Source organism: Tamandua tetradactyla, chromosome 12, assembly GCF_023851605.1.
Source record: "Tamandua tetradactyla isolate mTamTet1 chromosome 12, mTamTet1.pri, whole genome shotgun sequence".
In the NCBI taxonomy this organism is placed as follows: domain Eukaryota; kingdom Metazoa; phylum Chordata; class Mammalia; order Pilosa; family Myrmecophagidae; genus Tamandua; species Tamandua tetradactyla.
The window spans coordinates 97,305,768-97,317,991 of NC_135338.1; positions in this window are offsets into that span (position 1 = coordinate 97,305,768).

The following is a 12,224-nucleotide window of genomic DNA, read 5'->3' on the forward strand; positions in this document are numbered from 1 at the left end:
TCTTTTTGTTTCTCTTTCTAGAGTGATGCAAATGTTCTAAAAAAATGATGATGGTGATGAATATGCAACTATTTGATGATATTGTGAGCCATTGATTGTTCACGTACACAGAATATTTTTATCTTAAGAATGTTCATGTTTGTATGTGGTTTTGGTTTGATAATATGAAATAAATTATAAAAAAATAATAATAGTAATAATCCAAAGACAAGGAAAAGACTTTGAAAGTGGCAAGAGAGAACTAATTTGTCACATATAAAGGATCCCAATTAAGATTAACAGCCGATTTCTCATCAGAAGCCATGGAGGCCAGAAGACAATGGCCTTAAAGGAAAGTCCTTAAAGAAAAAAAAACAACCAATAATTCTATATCCATCAAAATGATCTATCAAAAATGAAGGAGAAATTAAGACATTTATAGATAGACAAAAGCTGAAAGAGTTCATTAAGAGAAGACCTGCCCTGCAAGAAATGCTAAAGTGATTCCAGGCTGAAATAAAAGGACATTAGATAGTAGCGTGAAGCTCTAAGAAAAAATAAAAAAACATTGGTAAAGGTAACTACTAGGTAAATATAAAATCCGGTATTACTGTAGTTTTGGCTTGTAACTGGTCCCCCTTCCATTTGACTCAACAGGCAAATGTGTAAGATAACATTTAAAATCTCTGTTAATAGGCACATAATATGTAAGGATGTAATCTGAAACAGTAACAGTATAAAAGGGGAGGGATGAGCTATTTAGATTTAGAGAGTTTGCATGCTACTGAAACTAGTTTGGTAATAGTCAAACTAGGTTGTTGTTAGTTTAACATGTCAATTGCAATTACAAAACCAACCACCAAGTAAATAACTAAAAAACATGGAGAAAAAAAAAGATTCCCAGCCCATACACTTCCCAAACAAAGAAACCAACAAAAACAAACATATACTCACATGGAAAAAGAATGAAATGTGACTCTGCCACACAGCATACAAAAAAAAGAAGAAGGGGATCAAAATGGGCACTAAAAAAAGCAATTATTTACTACCCCAAATGGCAGTAATAGAGTAGATGAGGAATAAAAAACGTAAAAGACCAGAAAACCAAAGCTAGATGATGGAAGTAAATCCTTCTGTGGTGAAAAGACAACCTACAGAATGAGGGAAAATACTTTCTGCCCATATATCTGAAAAGGGTTTAATGTCCAGAATATATAAAGAACTCTTAGAATTCAGCAACAAAAGGACAAACCACCCAATTTAAAAAATGGGCATGTGGGGTTGGGCCACTACAAACCATTTTATCAGCCGGACTGTGCTGGTCTGTGCCAAGACACACACCGACAGTCCTGGCCCCTCTCCACACTTCCAGATCTTTCCGGAGTGTTTCTCGCAGGCAGAAAATGAACCACAACCAGAACCTCAGCTCCCAGAGTCTGGGAAATACAGTCATTAGTCTTCAAGTCCCTGCAATTCCCCAGGGAATCAGAGAAAAGAGTGAGAAGAGACTTCCGGAGAAGATGGCGGCTTAGTAAGACGCGCGGATCTTAGTTCCTCCTCCAGAACAGCTACTAGGGGAGTAGAAACGATACAGAACAGCTCACGGAGCCATGACAGAGATCAAAAAGACAGCGTACCCCATCCTGGAACGGCTGACTGGCTGAGAGAACCCGCTCCGGTGAGATCACCGAGGGGCGCGGGCTTCCCTGGGCAGGGCGGCAAGCGGCCGGAGTCCCTCCCTTCCTCCTTCCCGGGCCAGCTGGCAGAATTGGGCAGGTGGTCCCCTCGGCCGCGGCGGCTGGCGCCCCCACCACGCGCGGCCCCCCAGACCAACTGAGAGAATTGGATCGGAAATCCCCAGGCCGCGGAGAACGGTGACCGGGGGTGTCCCTTCCAAACATGTGACTCCCCGATCCGGCTGGGAACGGTGCACTCTCCCGGGCCGCGGCGGCTGGCACCCTCCCGCCACGCTTGGCGCCCTGGGCCTACTAGGAAATTTGGACAGGCGCTCTCCCAGGCTGTGGCGGCCGGCAACCCTCCCCGCGTTCAGACCCCTGGGCCGGCTGGCACTCTTCCAAGCCGCTTCGGCTGGCGAACCTCCCCCACGGCGAGAGTTTTCCAAAGTTAAAGGACCCACAGCACCTTTTACTGGTGGGATCCGCAGACAAACGTGTGCCACGAGAGCCACCTACTGGGCAGGATAAGAAAAACAGAACCCAGAGATTTCACAGAAAAATCTTTCAACTTGTTGGGTCCAACACCCAGGGAAATCTGACTAAATGCCCAGACGCCAGCAGAAGATAACAGATCACGCTCGGAAAATTGAAAATATGGCCCAGTCAAAGGAACAAACCAATAGTTCAAATGAGATACAGGAGCTGAGATAACTAATGCTGAATATACAAACAGAAATGGAAAACCTCTTCAAAAACGAAATCGATAAATTGAGGGAGGACATGAAGAAGACATGGGCTGAACAAAAAGAAGAAATAGAAAAACTGAAAAAACAAATCACAGAACTTATGGAAGTGAAGGATAAAGTAGAAAAGATGGAAAAAACAATGGATACCTACAATGATAGATTTAAAGAGACAGAAGATAGAATTAGTGATTTGGAGGATGGAACATCTGAATTCCAAAAACAAACAGAAACTATCGGGAAAAGAATGGAAAAATTTGAACAGGGTATCAGGGAACTCAAGGACAATATGAACCGCACAAATATACGTGTTGTGGGTGTCCCAGAAGGAGAAGAGAAGGGAAAAGGAGGAGAAATACTAATGGAAGAAATTATCACTGAAAATTTCCCAACTCTTATGAAAGACCTAAAATTACAGATCCAAGAAGTGCAGCGCATCCCAAAGAGATTAGACCCAAATAGGCGTTCTCCAAGACACTTACTAGTTAGAATGTCAGAGGTCAAAGAGAAAGAGAGGATCTTGAAAGCAGCAAGAGAAAAACATTCCATCACATACAAGGGAAACCCAATAAGACTATGTGTAGATTTCTCAGCAGAAACCATGGAAGCTAGAAGACAGTGCGGCGATATATTTAAATTACTAAAAGAGAAAAATTGCCAACCAAGACTCCTATATCCAGCAAAATTGTCCTTCAAAAATGAGGGAGAAATTAAAACATTCTCAGACAAAAAGTCACTGAGAGAATTTGTGACCAAGAGACCAGCTCTGCAAGAAATACTAAAGGGAGCACTAGAGTCAGATACAAAAAGACAGAAGAGAGAGGCATGGAGAAGAGCGTAGAAAGAAGGAAAGTCAGATATGATATATATAATACAAAAGGCAAAATGTTAGAGGAAAATATTATCCAAACAGTAATAACACTAAATGTTAATGGACTGAACTCCCCAATCAAAAGACATAGATTGGCAGAATGGATTAAAAAACAGGATCCTTCTATATGCTGTCTACAGGAAACACATCTTAGACCCAAAGATAAACATAGGTTGAAAGTGAAAGGTTGGGAAAAGATATTTCATGCAAATAACAACCAGAAAAGAGCAGGAGTGGCTATACTAATATCCAACAAATTAGACTTCAAATGTAAAACAGTTAAAAGAGACAAAGAAGGACACTATATACTAATAAAAGGAACAATTAAACAAGAAGACATAACAATCACAAATATTTACGCACCGAACCAGAATGCCCCAAAATACGTGAGGAATACACTGCAAACACTGAAAAGGGAAATAGACACATATACCATAATAGTTGGAGACTTCAATTCACCACTCTCATCAATGGACAGAACATCTAGACAGAGGATCAATAAAGAAATAGAGAATCTGAATATTACTATAAATGAGCTTGACTTAACAGACATTTATAGGACATTACATCCCACAACAGCAGGGTACACCTTTTTCTCAAGTGCTCATGGATCATTCTCAAAGATAGACCATATGCTGGGTCACAAAGCAAGTCTTAACAAATTTAAAAAGATTGAAATCATACACAACACTTTCTCGGATCATAAAGGAATGAAGTTGGAAATCAATAATAGGCCGAGTGCCAGAAAATTCAAAAATACGTGGAGGCTCAACAACACACTCTTAAACAACGAGTGGATCAAAGAAGAAATTGCAAGAGAAATTAGTAAATACCTCGAGGTGAATGAAAATGAAAACACAACATATCAAAACTTATGGGACGCAGCAAAGGCAGTGCTAAGAGGGAAATTTATTGCCCTAAATGCCTATATCAGAAAAGAAGAAAAGGCAAAAATGCAGGAATTAATTGTCCACTTGGAAGAACTGGAGAAAGAACAGCAAACTAATCCCAAAGCAAGCAAAAGGAAAGAAATAACAAAGATTAGAGCAGAAATAAATGAAATTGAAAACATGAAAACAATAGAGAAAATCAATAAGACCAGAAGTTGGTTCTATGAGAAAATCAATAAGATTGATGGGCCCTTAGCAAGATTGACAAAAAGAAGAAGAGAGAGGATGCAAATAAATAAGATCAGAAATGGAAGAGGAGACATAACTACTGACCTCACAGAAATAAAGGAGGTAATAACAGGATACTATGAACAACTTTACGCTAATAAATACAACAATTTAGATGAAATGGACGGGTTCCTGGAAAGACATGAACAACCAACTTTGACTCAAGAAGAAATAGATGACCTCAACAAACCAATCACAAGTAAAGAAATTGAATCAGTCATTCAAAAGCTTCCTAAAAAGAAAAGTCCAGGACCAGACGGCTTCACATGTGAATTCTATCAAACATTCCAGAAAGAATTAGTACCAACTCTCCTCAAACTCTTCAAAAAAATCGAAGTGGAGGGAAAACTACCTAATTCATTCTACGAAGCCAACATCACCCTCATACCAAAACCAGGCAAAGATATTACAAAAAAAGAAAACTACAGACCAATCTCTCTAATGAATATAGATGCAAAAATCTTCAATAAAATTCTAGCAAATCGTATCCAACAACACATTAAAAGAATTATACATCATGACCAAGTAGGATTCATCCCAGGTATGCAAGGATGGTTCAACATAAGAAAATCAATTAATGTAATACACCATATCAACAAATCAAAGCAGAAAAATCACATGATCATCTCAATTGATGCAGAGAAGGCATTTGACAAGATTCAACATCCTTTCCTGTTGAAAACACTTCAAAAGATAGGAATACAAGGGAACTTCCTTAAAATGATAGAGGGAATATATGAAAAACCCACAGCTAATATCATCCTCAATGGGGAAAAATTGAAAACTTTCCCCCTAAGATCAGGAACAAGACAAGGATGTCCACTATCACCACTATTATTCAACATTGTGTTGGAGGTTCTAGCCAGAGCAATTAGACAAGAAAAAGAAATACAAGGCATCAAAATTGGAAAGGAAGAAGTAAAACTATCACTGTTTGCAGACGATATGATAGTATACGTCGAAAACCCGGAAAAATCCACAACAAAACTACTAGAGCTAATAAATGAGTACAGCAAAGTAGCAGGTTACAAGATCAACATTCAAATATCTGTAGCATTTCTATACACTAGTAATGAACAAGCTGAGGGGGAAATCAAGAAACGAATCCCATTTACAATTGCAACTAAAAGAATAAAATACCTCGGAATAAATTTAACTAAAGAGACAAAAAACCTATATAAAGAAAACTACAAAAAACTGCTAAAAGAAATCACAGAAGACCTAAATAGATGGAAGGGCATACTATGTTCATGGATTGGAAGACTAAATATAGTTAAGATGACAACCCTACCTAAATTGATTTATAGATTCAACGCAATACCAATCAAAATCCCAACAACTTATTTTTCAGAAATAGAAAAACCAATAAGCAAATTTATCTGGAAGGGCAGGGTGCCCTGAATTGCTAAAAACATCTTGAGGAAAGAAAACGAAGCTGGAGGTCTTGCGCTGCCTGACTTTAAGGCATATTATGAAGCCACAGTGGTCAAAACAGCATGGTATTGGCGTAAAGATAGATATATCGACCAATGGTATCGAATAGAGTGCTCAGATATAGACCCTCTCATCTATGGACATTTGATCTTTGATAAGGCAGTCAAGCCAACTCACCTGGGACAGAACAGTCTCTTCAATAAATGGTGCCTAGAGAACTGAATATCCATATGCAAAAGAATGAAAGAAGACCCATATCTCACACCCTATACAAAAGTTAACTCAAAATGGATCAAAGATCTAAACATTAGGTCTAAGACCATAAAACAGTTAGAGGAAAATGTTGGGAGATATCTTATGAAACTTACAATTGGAGGCGGTTTTATGGACCTTAAACCTAAAGCAAGAGCACTGAAGAAGGAAATAAATAAATGGGAGCTCCTCAAAATTAAACACTTTTGTGCATCAAAGAACTTCATCAAGAAAGTAGAAAGACAGCCTACACAATGGGGACAATATTTGGAAATGACATATCAGATACAGGTCTAGTATCCAGAATTTATAAAGAGATTGTTCAACTCAACAACAACAAAAAGACAGCCAACCCAATTACAAAATGGGAAAAAGACTTGAACAGACAGCTATCAGAAGAGGAAATACAAATGGCCAAAAGGCACATGAAGAGATGCTCAATGTCCCTGGCCATTAGAGAAATGCAAATCAAAACCACAATGAGATATCATCTCACACCCACCAGAATGGCCATTATCAACAAAACAGAAAAAGACAAGTGCTGGAGAGGATGCGGAGAAAGAGGCACACTTATCCACTGTTGGTGGGAATGTCAAATGGTGCAACCACTGTGGAAGGCAGTTTGGCGGTTCCTCAAAAAGCTGAATATAGAATTGCCATACGATTGCTGGGTATCTACTCAAAGGACTTATGGGCAAAGACACAAACGGACATTTGCACACCAATGTTTATAGCAGCGTTATTTACAATTGCAAAGAGATGGAAACAGCCAAAATGTCCATCAACAGACGAGTGGCTAAACAAACTGTGGTATATACATACGGTGGAATATTATGCAGCTTTAAGACAGGATAAACTTATGAAGCATGTAATAACATGGATGGACCTAGAGAACATTATGCTGAGTGAGTCTAGCCAAAAACTAAAGGACAAATACTGTATGGTCCCACTGATGTGAACCGACATTCGAGAATAAACTTGGAATATGTCATTGGTAACAGAGTCCAGCAGGAGTTAGAAACAGGAAATCCTGATGAACTCCAAATTTTCCATGAAGAAAATCACATTGCCTGCTAAGGATAAAAGAAACGCTTTTTCTCTCCAATCCTCCACTGCTTTTTTTTTTTTTAAATTATTTTTCTTTTTACTGGTATGATTGCCTCAGTTAGGACGCCTCAGTAGAAAGTTGAATGGGATTGGTGATAGCATTAAACCTTGTTTTGTTCTTATTGTAATGTAAGTTTGCCAGCCTTTTGCTGTTAGGTGTTGATATTTGCTGTGGATTTGTTACTGAAGTTCCTTTACCAGGTTTACAAGCCCCCTTCAGTACCTAATATATTTAAAAAATTTTAAACTATAAACGAGTGCTCACATGTATTGAATGCATTTCTGTGGGGTATTTTCCCCTCCTTTGATTTCTTAATTTATGATGCCAAATAAATGAGAAATATTTCACATTTACTAGTATTTTTGTATTTAAAGTATTTAAGAATAAAAATTAATAATAAAAAGGAAAAAAAAGAGTGAAAAGAGAGGTGTTCTTGTTTGCTAGCTCCAGAAGGCAATATACCAGAAACAGAATGGTTTTGAAAAAGGAGAATTTATTAAGTTGCAAGTTTATAGTTCTAAGGCAGTGAAAATGTCCAAATTAAAGCAAAGATAGAGACTGGGTTAGGTAGAGACATTTCTCTACCCATTCTAGGTGGGTCTTGAATCCTTGAGTGGAGTCCTATAAAAGAGGAAACATTTTGGAGAAAGCTTGAGAATCTGAGAGAGCAGAGAACGCCATAGCACCATGAAGCAGAGAGTCCACCAGCCAGCTACTTTTGGAGATGAAGAAGGAAAATGCCAATGTAAGGCATCCAAGGAAAAATACCTTGGCTTAAGAAGGCTGATGACGTTCAGGGTTTCTATCTCAAATGTAAAGGCATGTTCTAGTTTGCTAGCTGCCAGAACGTAATATAACAGAAATGGAGTGGCTTTTTAAAAGGGGAATTTAATCAGTTGTAAGTTAACAGTTTTTAGGCCATGGAAATGTCCCAATTAAAGCAAGTCTATAGAAATGTCCAATCTAAGGCATCCAGGGAATGATACCTTGATTCAAGAAGGCCAATGAAGTTCAGCATTTCTCTCTCAAGTGGGAAGGCACATGGCGAACATGGTCAGAGTTTCTCTCTCATCTGGAAAGGCATATGGTGAACACGGTCAGGGTTTCTCTTTCAATTGGAAGGGCACATGGCGAACATGATGTCATCTGTTAGCTTCCTCTCTGGCTCCCCTGGAGGCATTTTCCTTCTTCATCTCCAAAAGTCGCTGGCTGGTGGACTCTCTGCTTCATGGTGCTATGGCGTTCTCTGCTCTCTCAGATTCTCAAGCTTTCTCCAAAATGTTTCCTCTTTTATAGGACTCCAGTCAAGTAATCAAGACCCACTTAATAACGGGTAGAGACATGTCTCTACCTAACCCAGTTTAACAACCACTCTTGATGGAGTCACATCCCCAGAGAGATAATCTAATTAAAGTTTCAAGCATACAGTACTGAATAGGGATTAGAAGAAATGGCTGCCTTTACAAAATGGGATTAGGATTAAAACATGGATTTTCTAGGGTACATACATCCTTTCAAACCAGCACAAGTCACGTGGTGAACATGGCCAAGTCTGCTGGCTTTCTCTCCAGGCTTCTTGTTTCATGGTGCTCCCCCGAGGGCATTTTCCTTCTTTGTCTCCAAAGGTCTCTGGCTGTGTGAGCTCTCGTGGCTCTGCTATGGTTTTGAAGCTTTTTCCAAAATGTTTCCTCTTTTAAAGGATTCCAGAAAACTAATCAAGACCCACTTGGAATAAGCGGAGTCACATCTCCATGGAGCTAGTCTAATTAAGTTTCCAACCTACAGTGCTAAATAGGATCAATAGAAGTGGCTGCCTCCACAAGATGGATCAGGATTAAACACGGTTTTTCTAGGGCACATAATCCTTTCAACCCAGCACAGGAGGCCAAGTTCCAGTAGATAAGATCTGGCACTCACCTGTATGATTGCATTTGCCCTTTGACTGTAACATTTGTCACCTTCTGGCTTACCTGGGAGACATACTGGTTTCCAGCAATGGGTGTGGACTCCTGGAGGACAAGGGACATTCCTTCATCACTGTGGGCTCACCCATGCCCTAGGACAAGGTCTGTGAGAGAACAAGGGCTCCATCAAGGTTGCTGGCCAAGTTACTCACCTATTTCTCTGGTTCCCAGGACTGGAGATCCCTGGGAATGGCTGCTGGCTATATTACCCAGGGTTCTCTGGAGAAACAGAACCAACAGGAGATACCTGTCATTATGAGATTTATGAAGGTGTCTCATGCAACCATAGGCATGCAAGAGTCCAAAATGCATAGGGCAGGCTGCGAGGCTGGCAACTCCACTGAAGGTCTTTAATGAACCCCACAGGAGAGGCTGGCTGGATGAAGAGGTGAAAAGTCTCTCTTCTCCCTTAAAAATCTTCAACTGATTAGATTAAATCCAGTTGATTGGATTCTCTCTTTGTGGAAGACACACTTTGATTGCGCCTGTGGTTGATAGATGTAATCAGCCACAGATGCAATCAACATGCTGATGAATTAATAAACCAGAAGGCTGGTTTATTAACTAGCTACAAAATATCCTTGCAGTAACAGTTAAGCCAGTGCTTGCCTGGCCAGACAACGGGGCACCATCACTTGGGCAGGTTGACACCTGAACCTAACTACAACAGTGGCTACCCCTTGTCAATTTGGCAACTGTACACATCACCTTAAACCATACTTAATCTCTAAATCGAAAACAATAACAGACATATTTTTTTACCTAATAATGCTCATCTCTCCTGCATGCAATGCACTAAATATTTCCATATACAAAATACATTCATTTGATCACAATATCACTGTGCTGGTTTGAAATGATGTATGTACCCCAGAAAAGCCATGTTTCAATCCTAATTCCATTTTGTAAAGTCAGTCGTTTCATCTAATCCCTACTCAGTATTGTATGTTTGAAACTGTAATTAGATCATCTCCCTGGAGATGTGACTCAATCAAGAGTGGTTGTTCCTTTTGTGGCTCAGATGTGGCCTCTCTCTCCAGCCAACACAACAAGCAAACTCACCACTCTTGCCCTGTCTACGTGGGACATGACTTCCAGGGGTGTGGACCTTCCTGGAAACGTGGGACAGAGATCCTAGAATGAGTTGAGACTCAGAACCAAGGGATTGAGAAAACCTTCTCGGCCAAAAGGGGGAAAAGTGAAATGAGACAAAATAAAGTGTCAATGGCTGAGAGATTCCAAACAGAGTCGAGAGGTTATCCTGGAGGTTATTCTTACACATTAAATAGATATCACCTTGTTAGTCAAGATGTAATGGAGAGGCTGGAGGGAACTGCCTGAAAATGTAGAGCTGTGTTCCAGCAGCCATGTTTCTTGAAGATGATTGTATAATGATATAGCTTTCACAATGTGACTGCGTGATTGTGAAAACCTTGTGTCTGATGCTCCTTTTATCTACCTTATCAACAGATGAGTAAAACATATGGAATAAAAATAAATAATAGAAAATAAATAAATAATAGGGGGAACAAATGTTAAAATAAATTTAAATTGAAATGCTAGTGATCAATGAGAGGGAGGGGTAAGGGGTATAGTATGTATGAATTTTTTTCTGTTTATTTCATTTTCTGAATAGATGCAAATGTTCCAAGAAATGATCATGATGATGAATATGCAACTATGTGATGATATTGTGAATTACTGATTATATATGTAGAACGGAATGATCAGAAGTTAAGAACGTTTGTGTTTGTTTGGTATTTAAAAAAAATTTTTTAATTAAAAAAAAGAGTGGTTGTTAAACGGATTAGGTAGAGGCTTGTCTCCACCCATTTGGGTGAGTCTTGATTAGTTTCTGAAGTCTTATAAAAGAGGAACCATTTTGGAGAAACAGAGATTCAGAGAGAGCAGAGGATGCTGCAGTACCACGAAGCAGAGAGTCCGCCAGCCATCAGCCTTTGGAGATGAAGAAGGAATATGTCTCCTGGGGAGCTTCATGAAACAGGAAGCCAGGAGAGAAAGCTAGCAGACGACACCATGTTCGCCATGTGCCTTTCCAGCCGAGGGAGAAACCATGACTGTGTTCACCATGTGCCCTCTCGGATGAAAGAGAAACCCTGAACTTCATTGGCCTTCTTGAACCAAGGTATCTTACCCTGGATGCCTTCGATTGGACATTTCTATAGACTCATTTTAATTGGGACATTTTCTCTTAGGACTATAAATTAGCAACTTATTAAATTCCCCTTTTTAAAAGCATTCTGTTTCTGGTATATTGCATTCCAGCAGCTAGCAAACTAGAACAATCACAAAAGCTTTAAACCATTTCAGTAACAATGCAAATACAATACCAACTTAAAAATAGTACAAAACCTCATCAAAATCAGTTACAGGCATAGTCTGTCCTAAAGCAAAATTCTCCACCTGTTGTGGACTTTTGAACTTAGAGGAAGTTATCTGCTTCCAATATACAAAGAAGGAACAGTCATAGGATAAATGATATTGCCATAGGGAACACTGAAAAGAAAACGGGTCACCAGATCTAAACAGTTTTGAATACCTGCATGGCAAACTTCATTGGATTTCGAAGTCTGAGATTTACTCATCCTCAGGGCTTTAGAAAGCACAGTCCCACCCTTTCCAAGGGCCTACGCAGCAGCATTGTCCTCTCCAAACAGTGGGAGAGGTACAACACTGGGGAACATTGGGGAGACCACCTTTCTCTCAGCCCCACCCCCTTCTAGCATCTGGGTAGCACCCGGATTCTCTGCTATCTCTAGGGCACATGCTCAACCCTTTCAGAACAATGGGGTGGCAGCCAGGGTCCCCCCAGTCCCCAGGAAATGTGCTCCACCCTCTCTGAGGCCTGAAGAACCAGAATTCTTCCTGAACACAAGGCGGAAGGCCAGCTCCCCGCCTCCAGGGCAGATGCAGCCCTGCACAGGCACATGTGGGTTTGCTCTCCTGGCCTGAGGTCTCTTGGCTTCAGACCTTAGCTTCCAAAGTTCTGCCTGTGAGG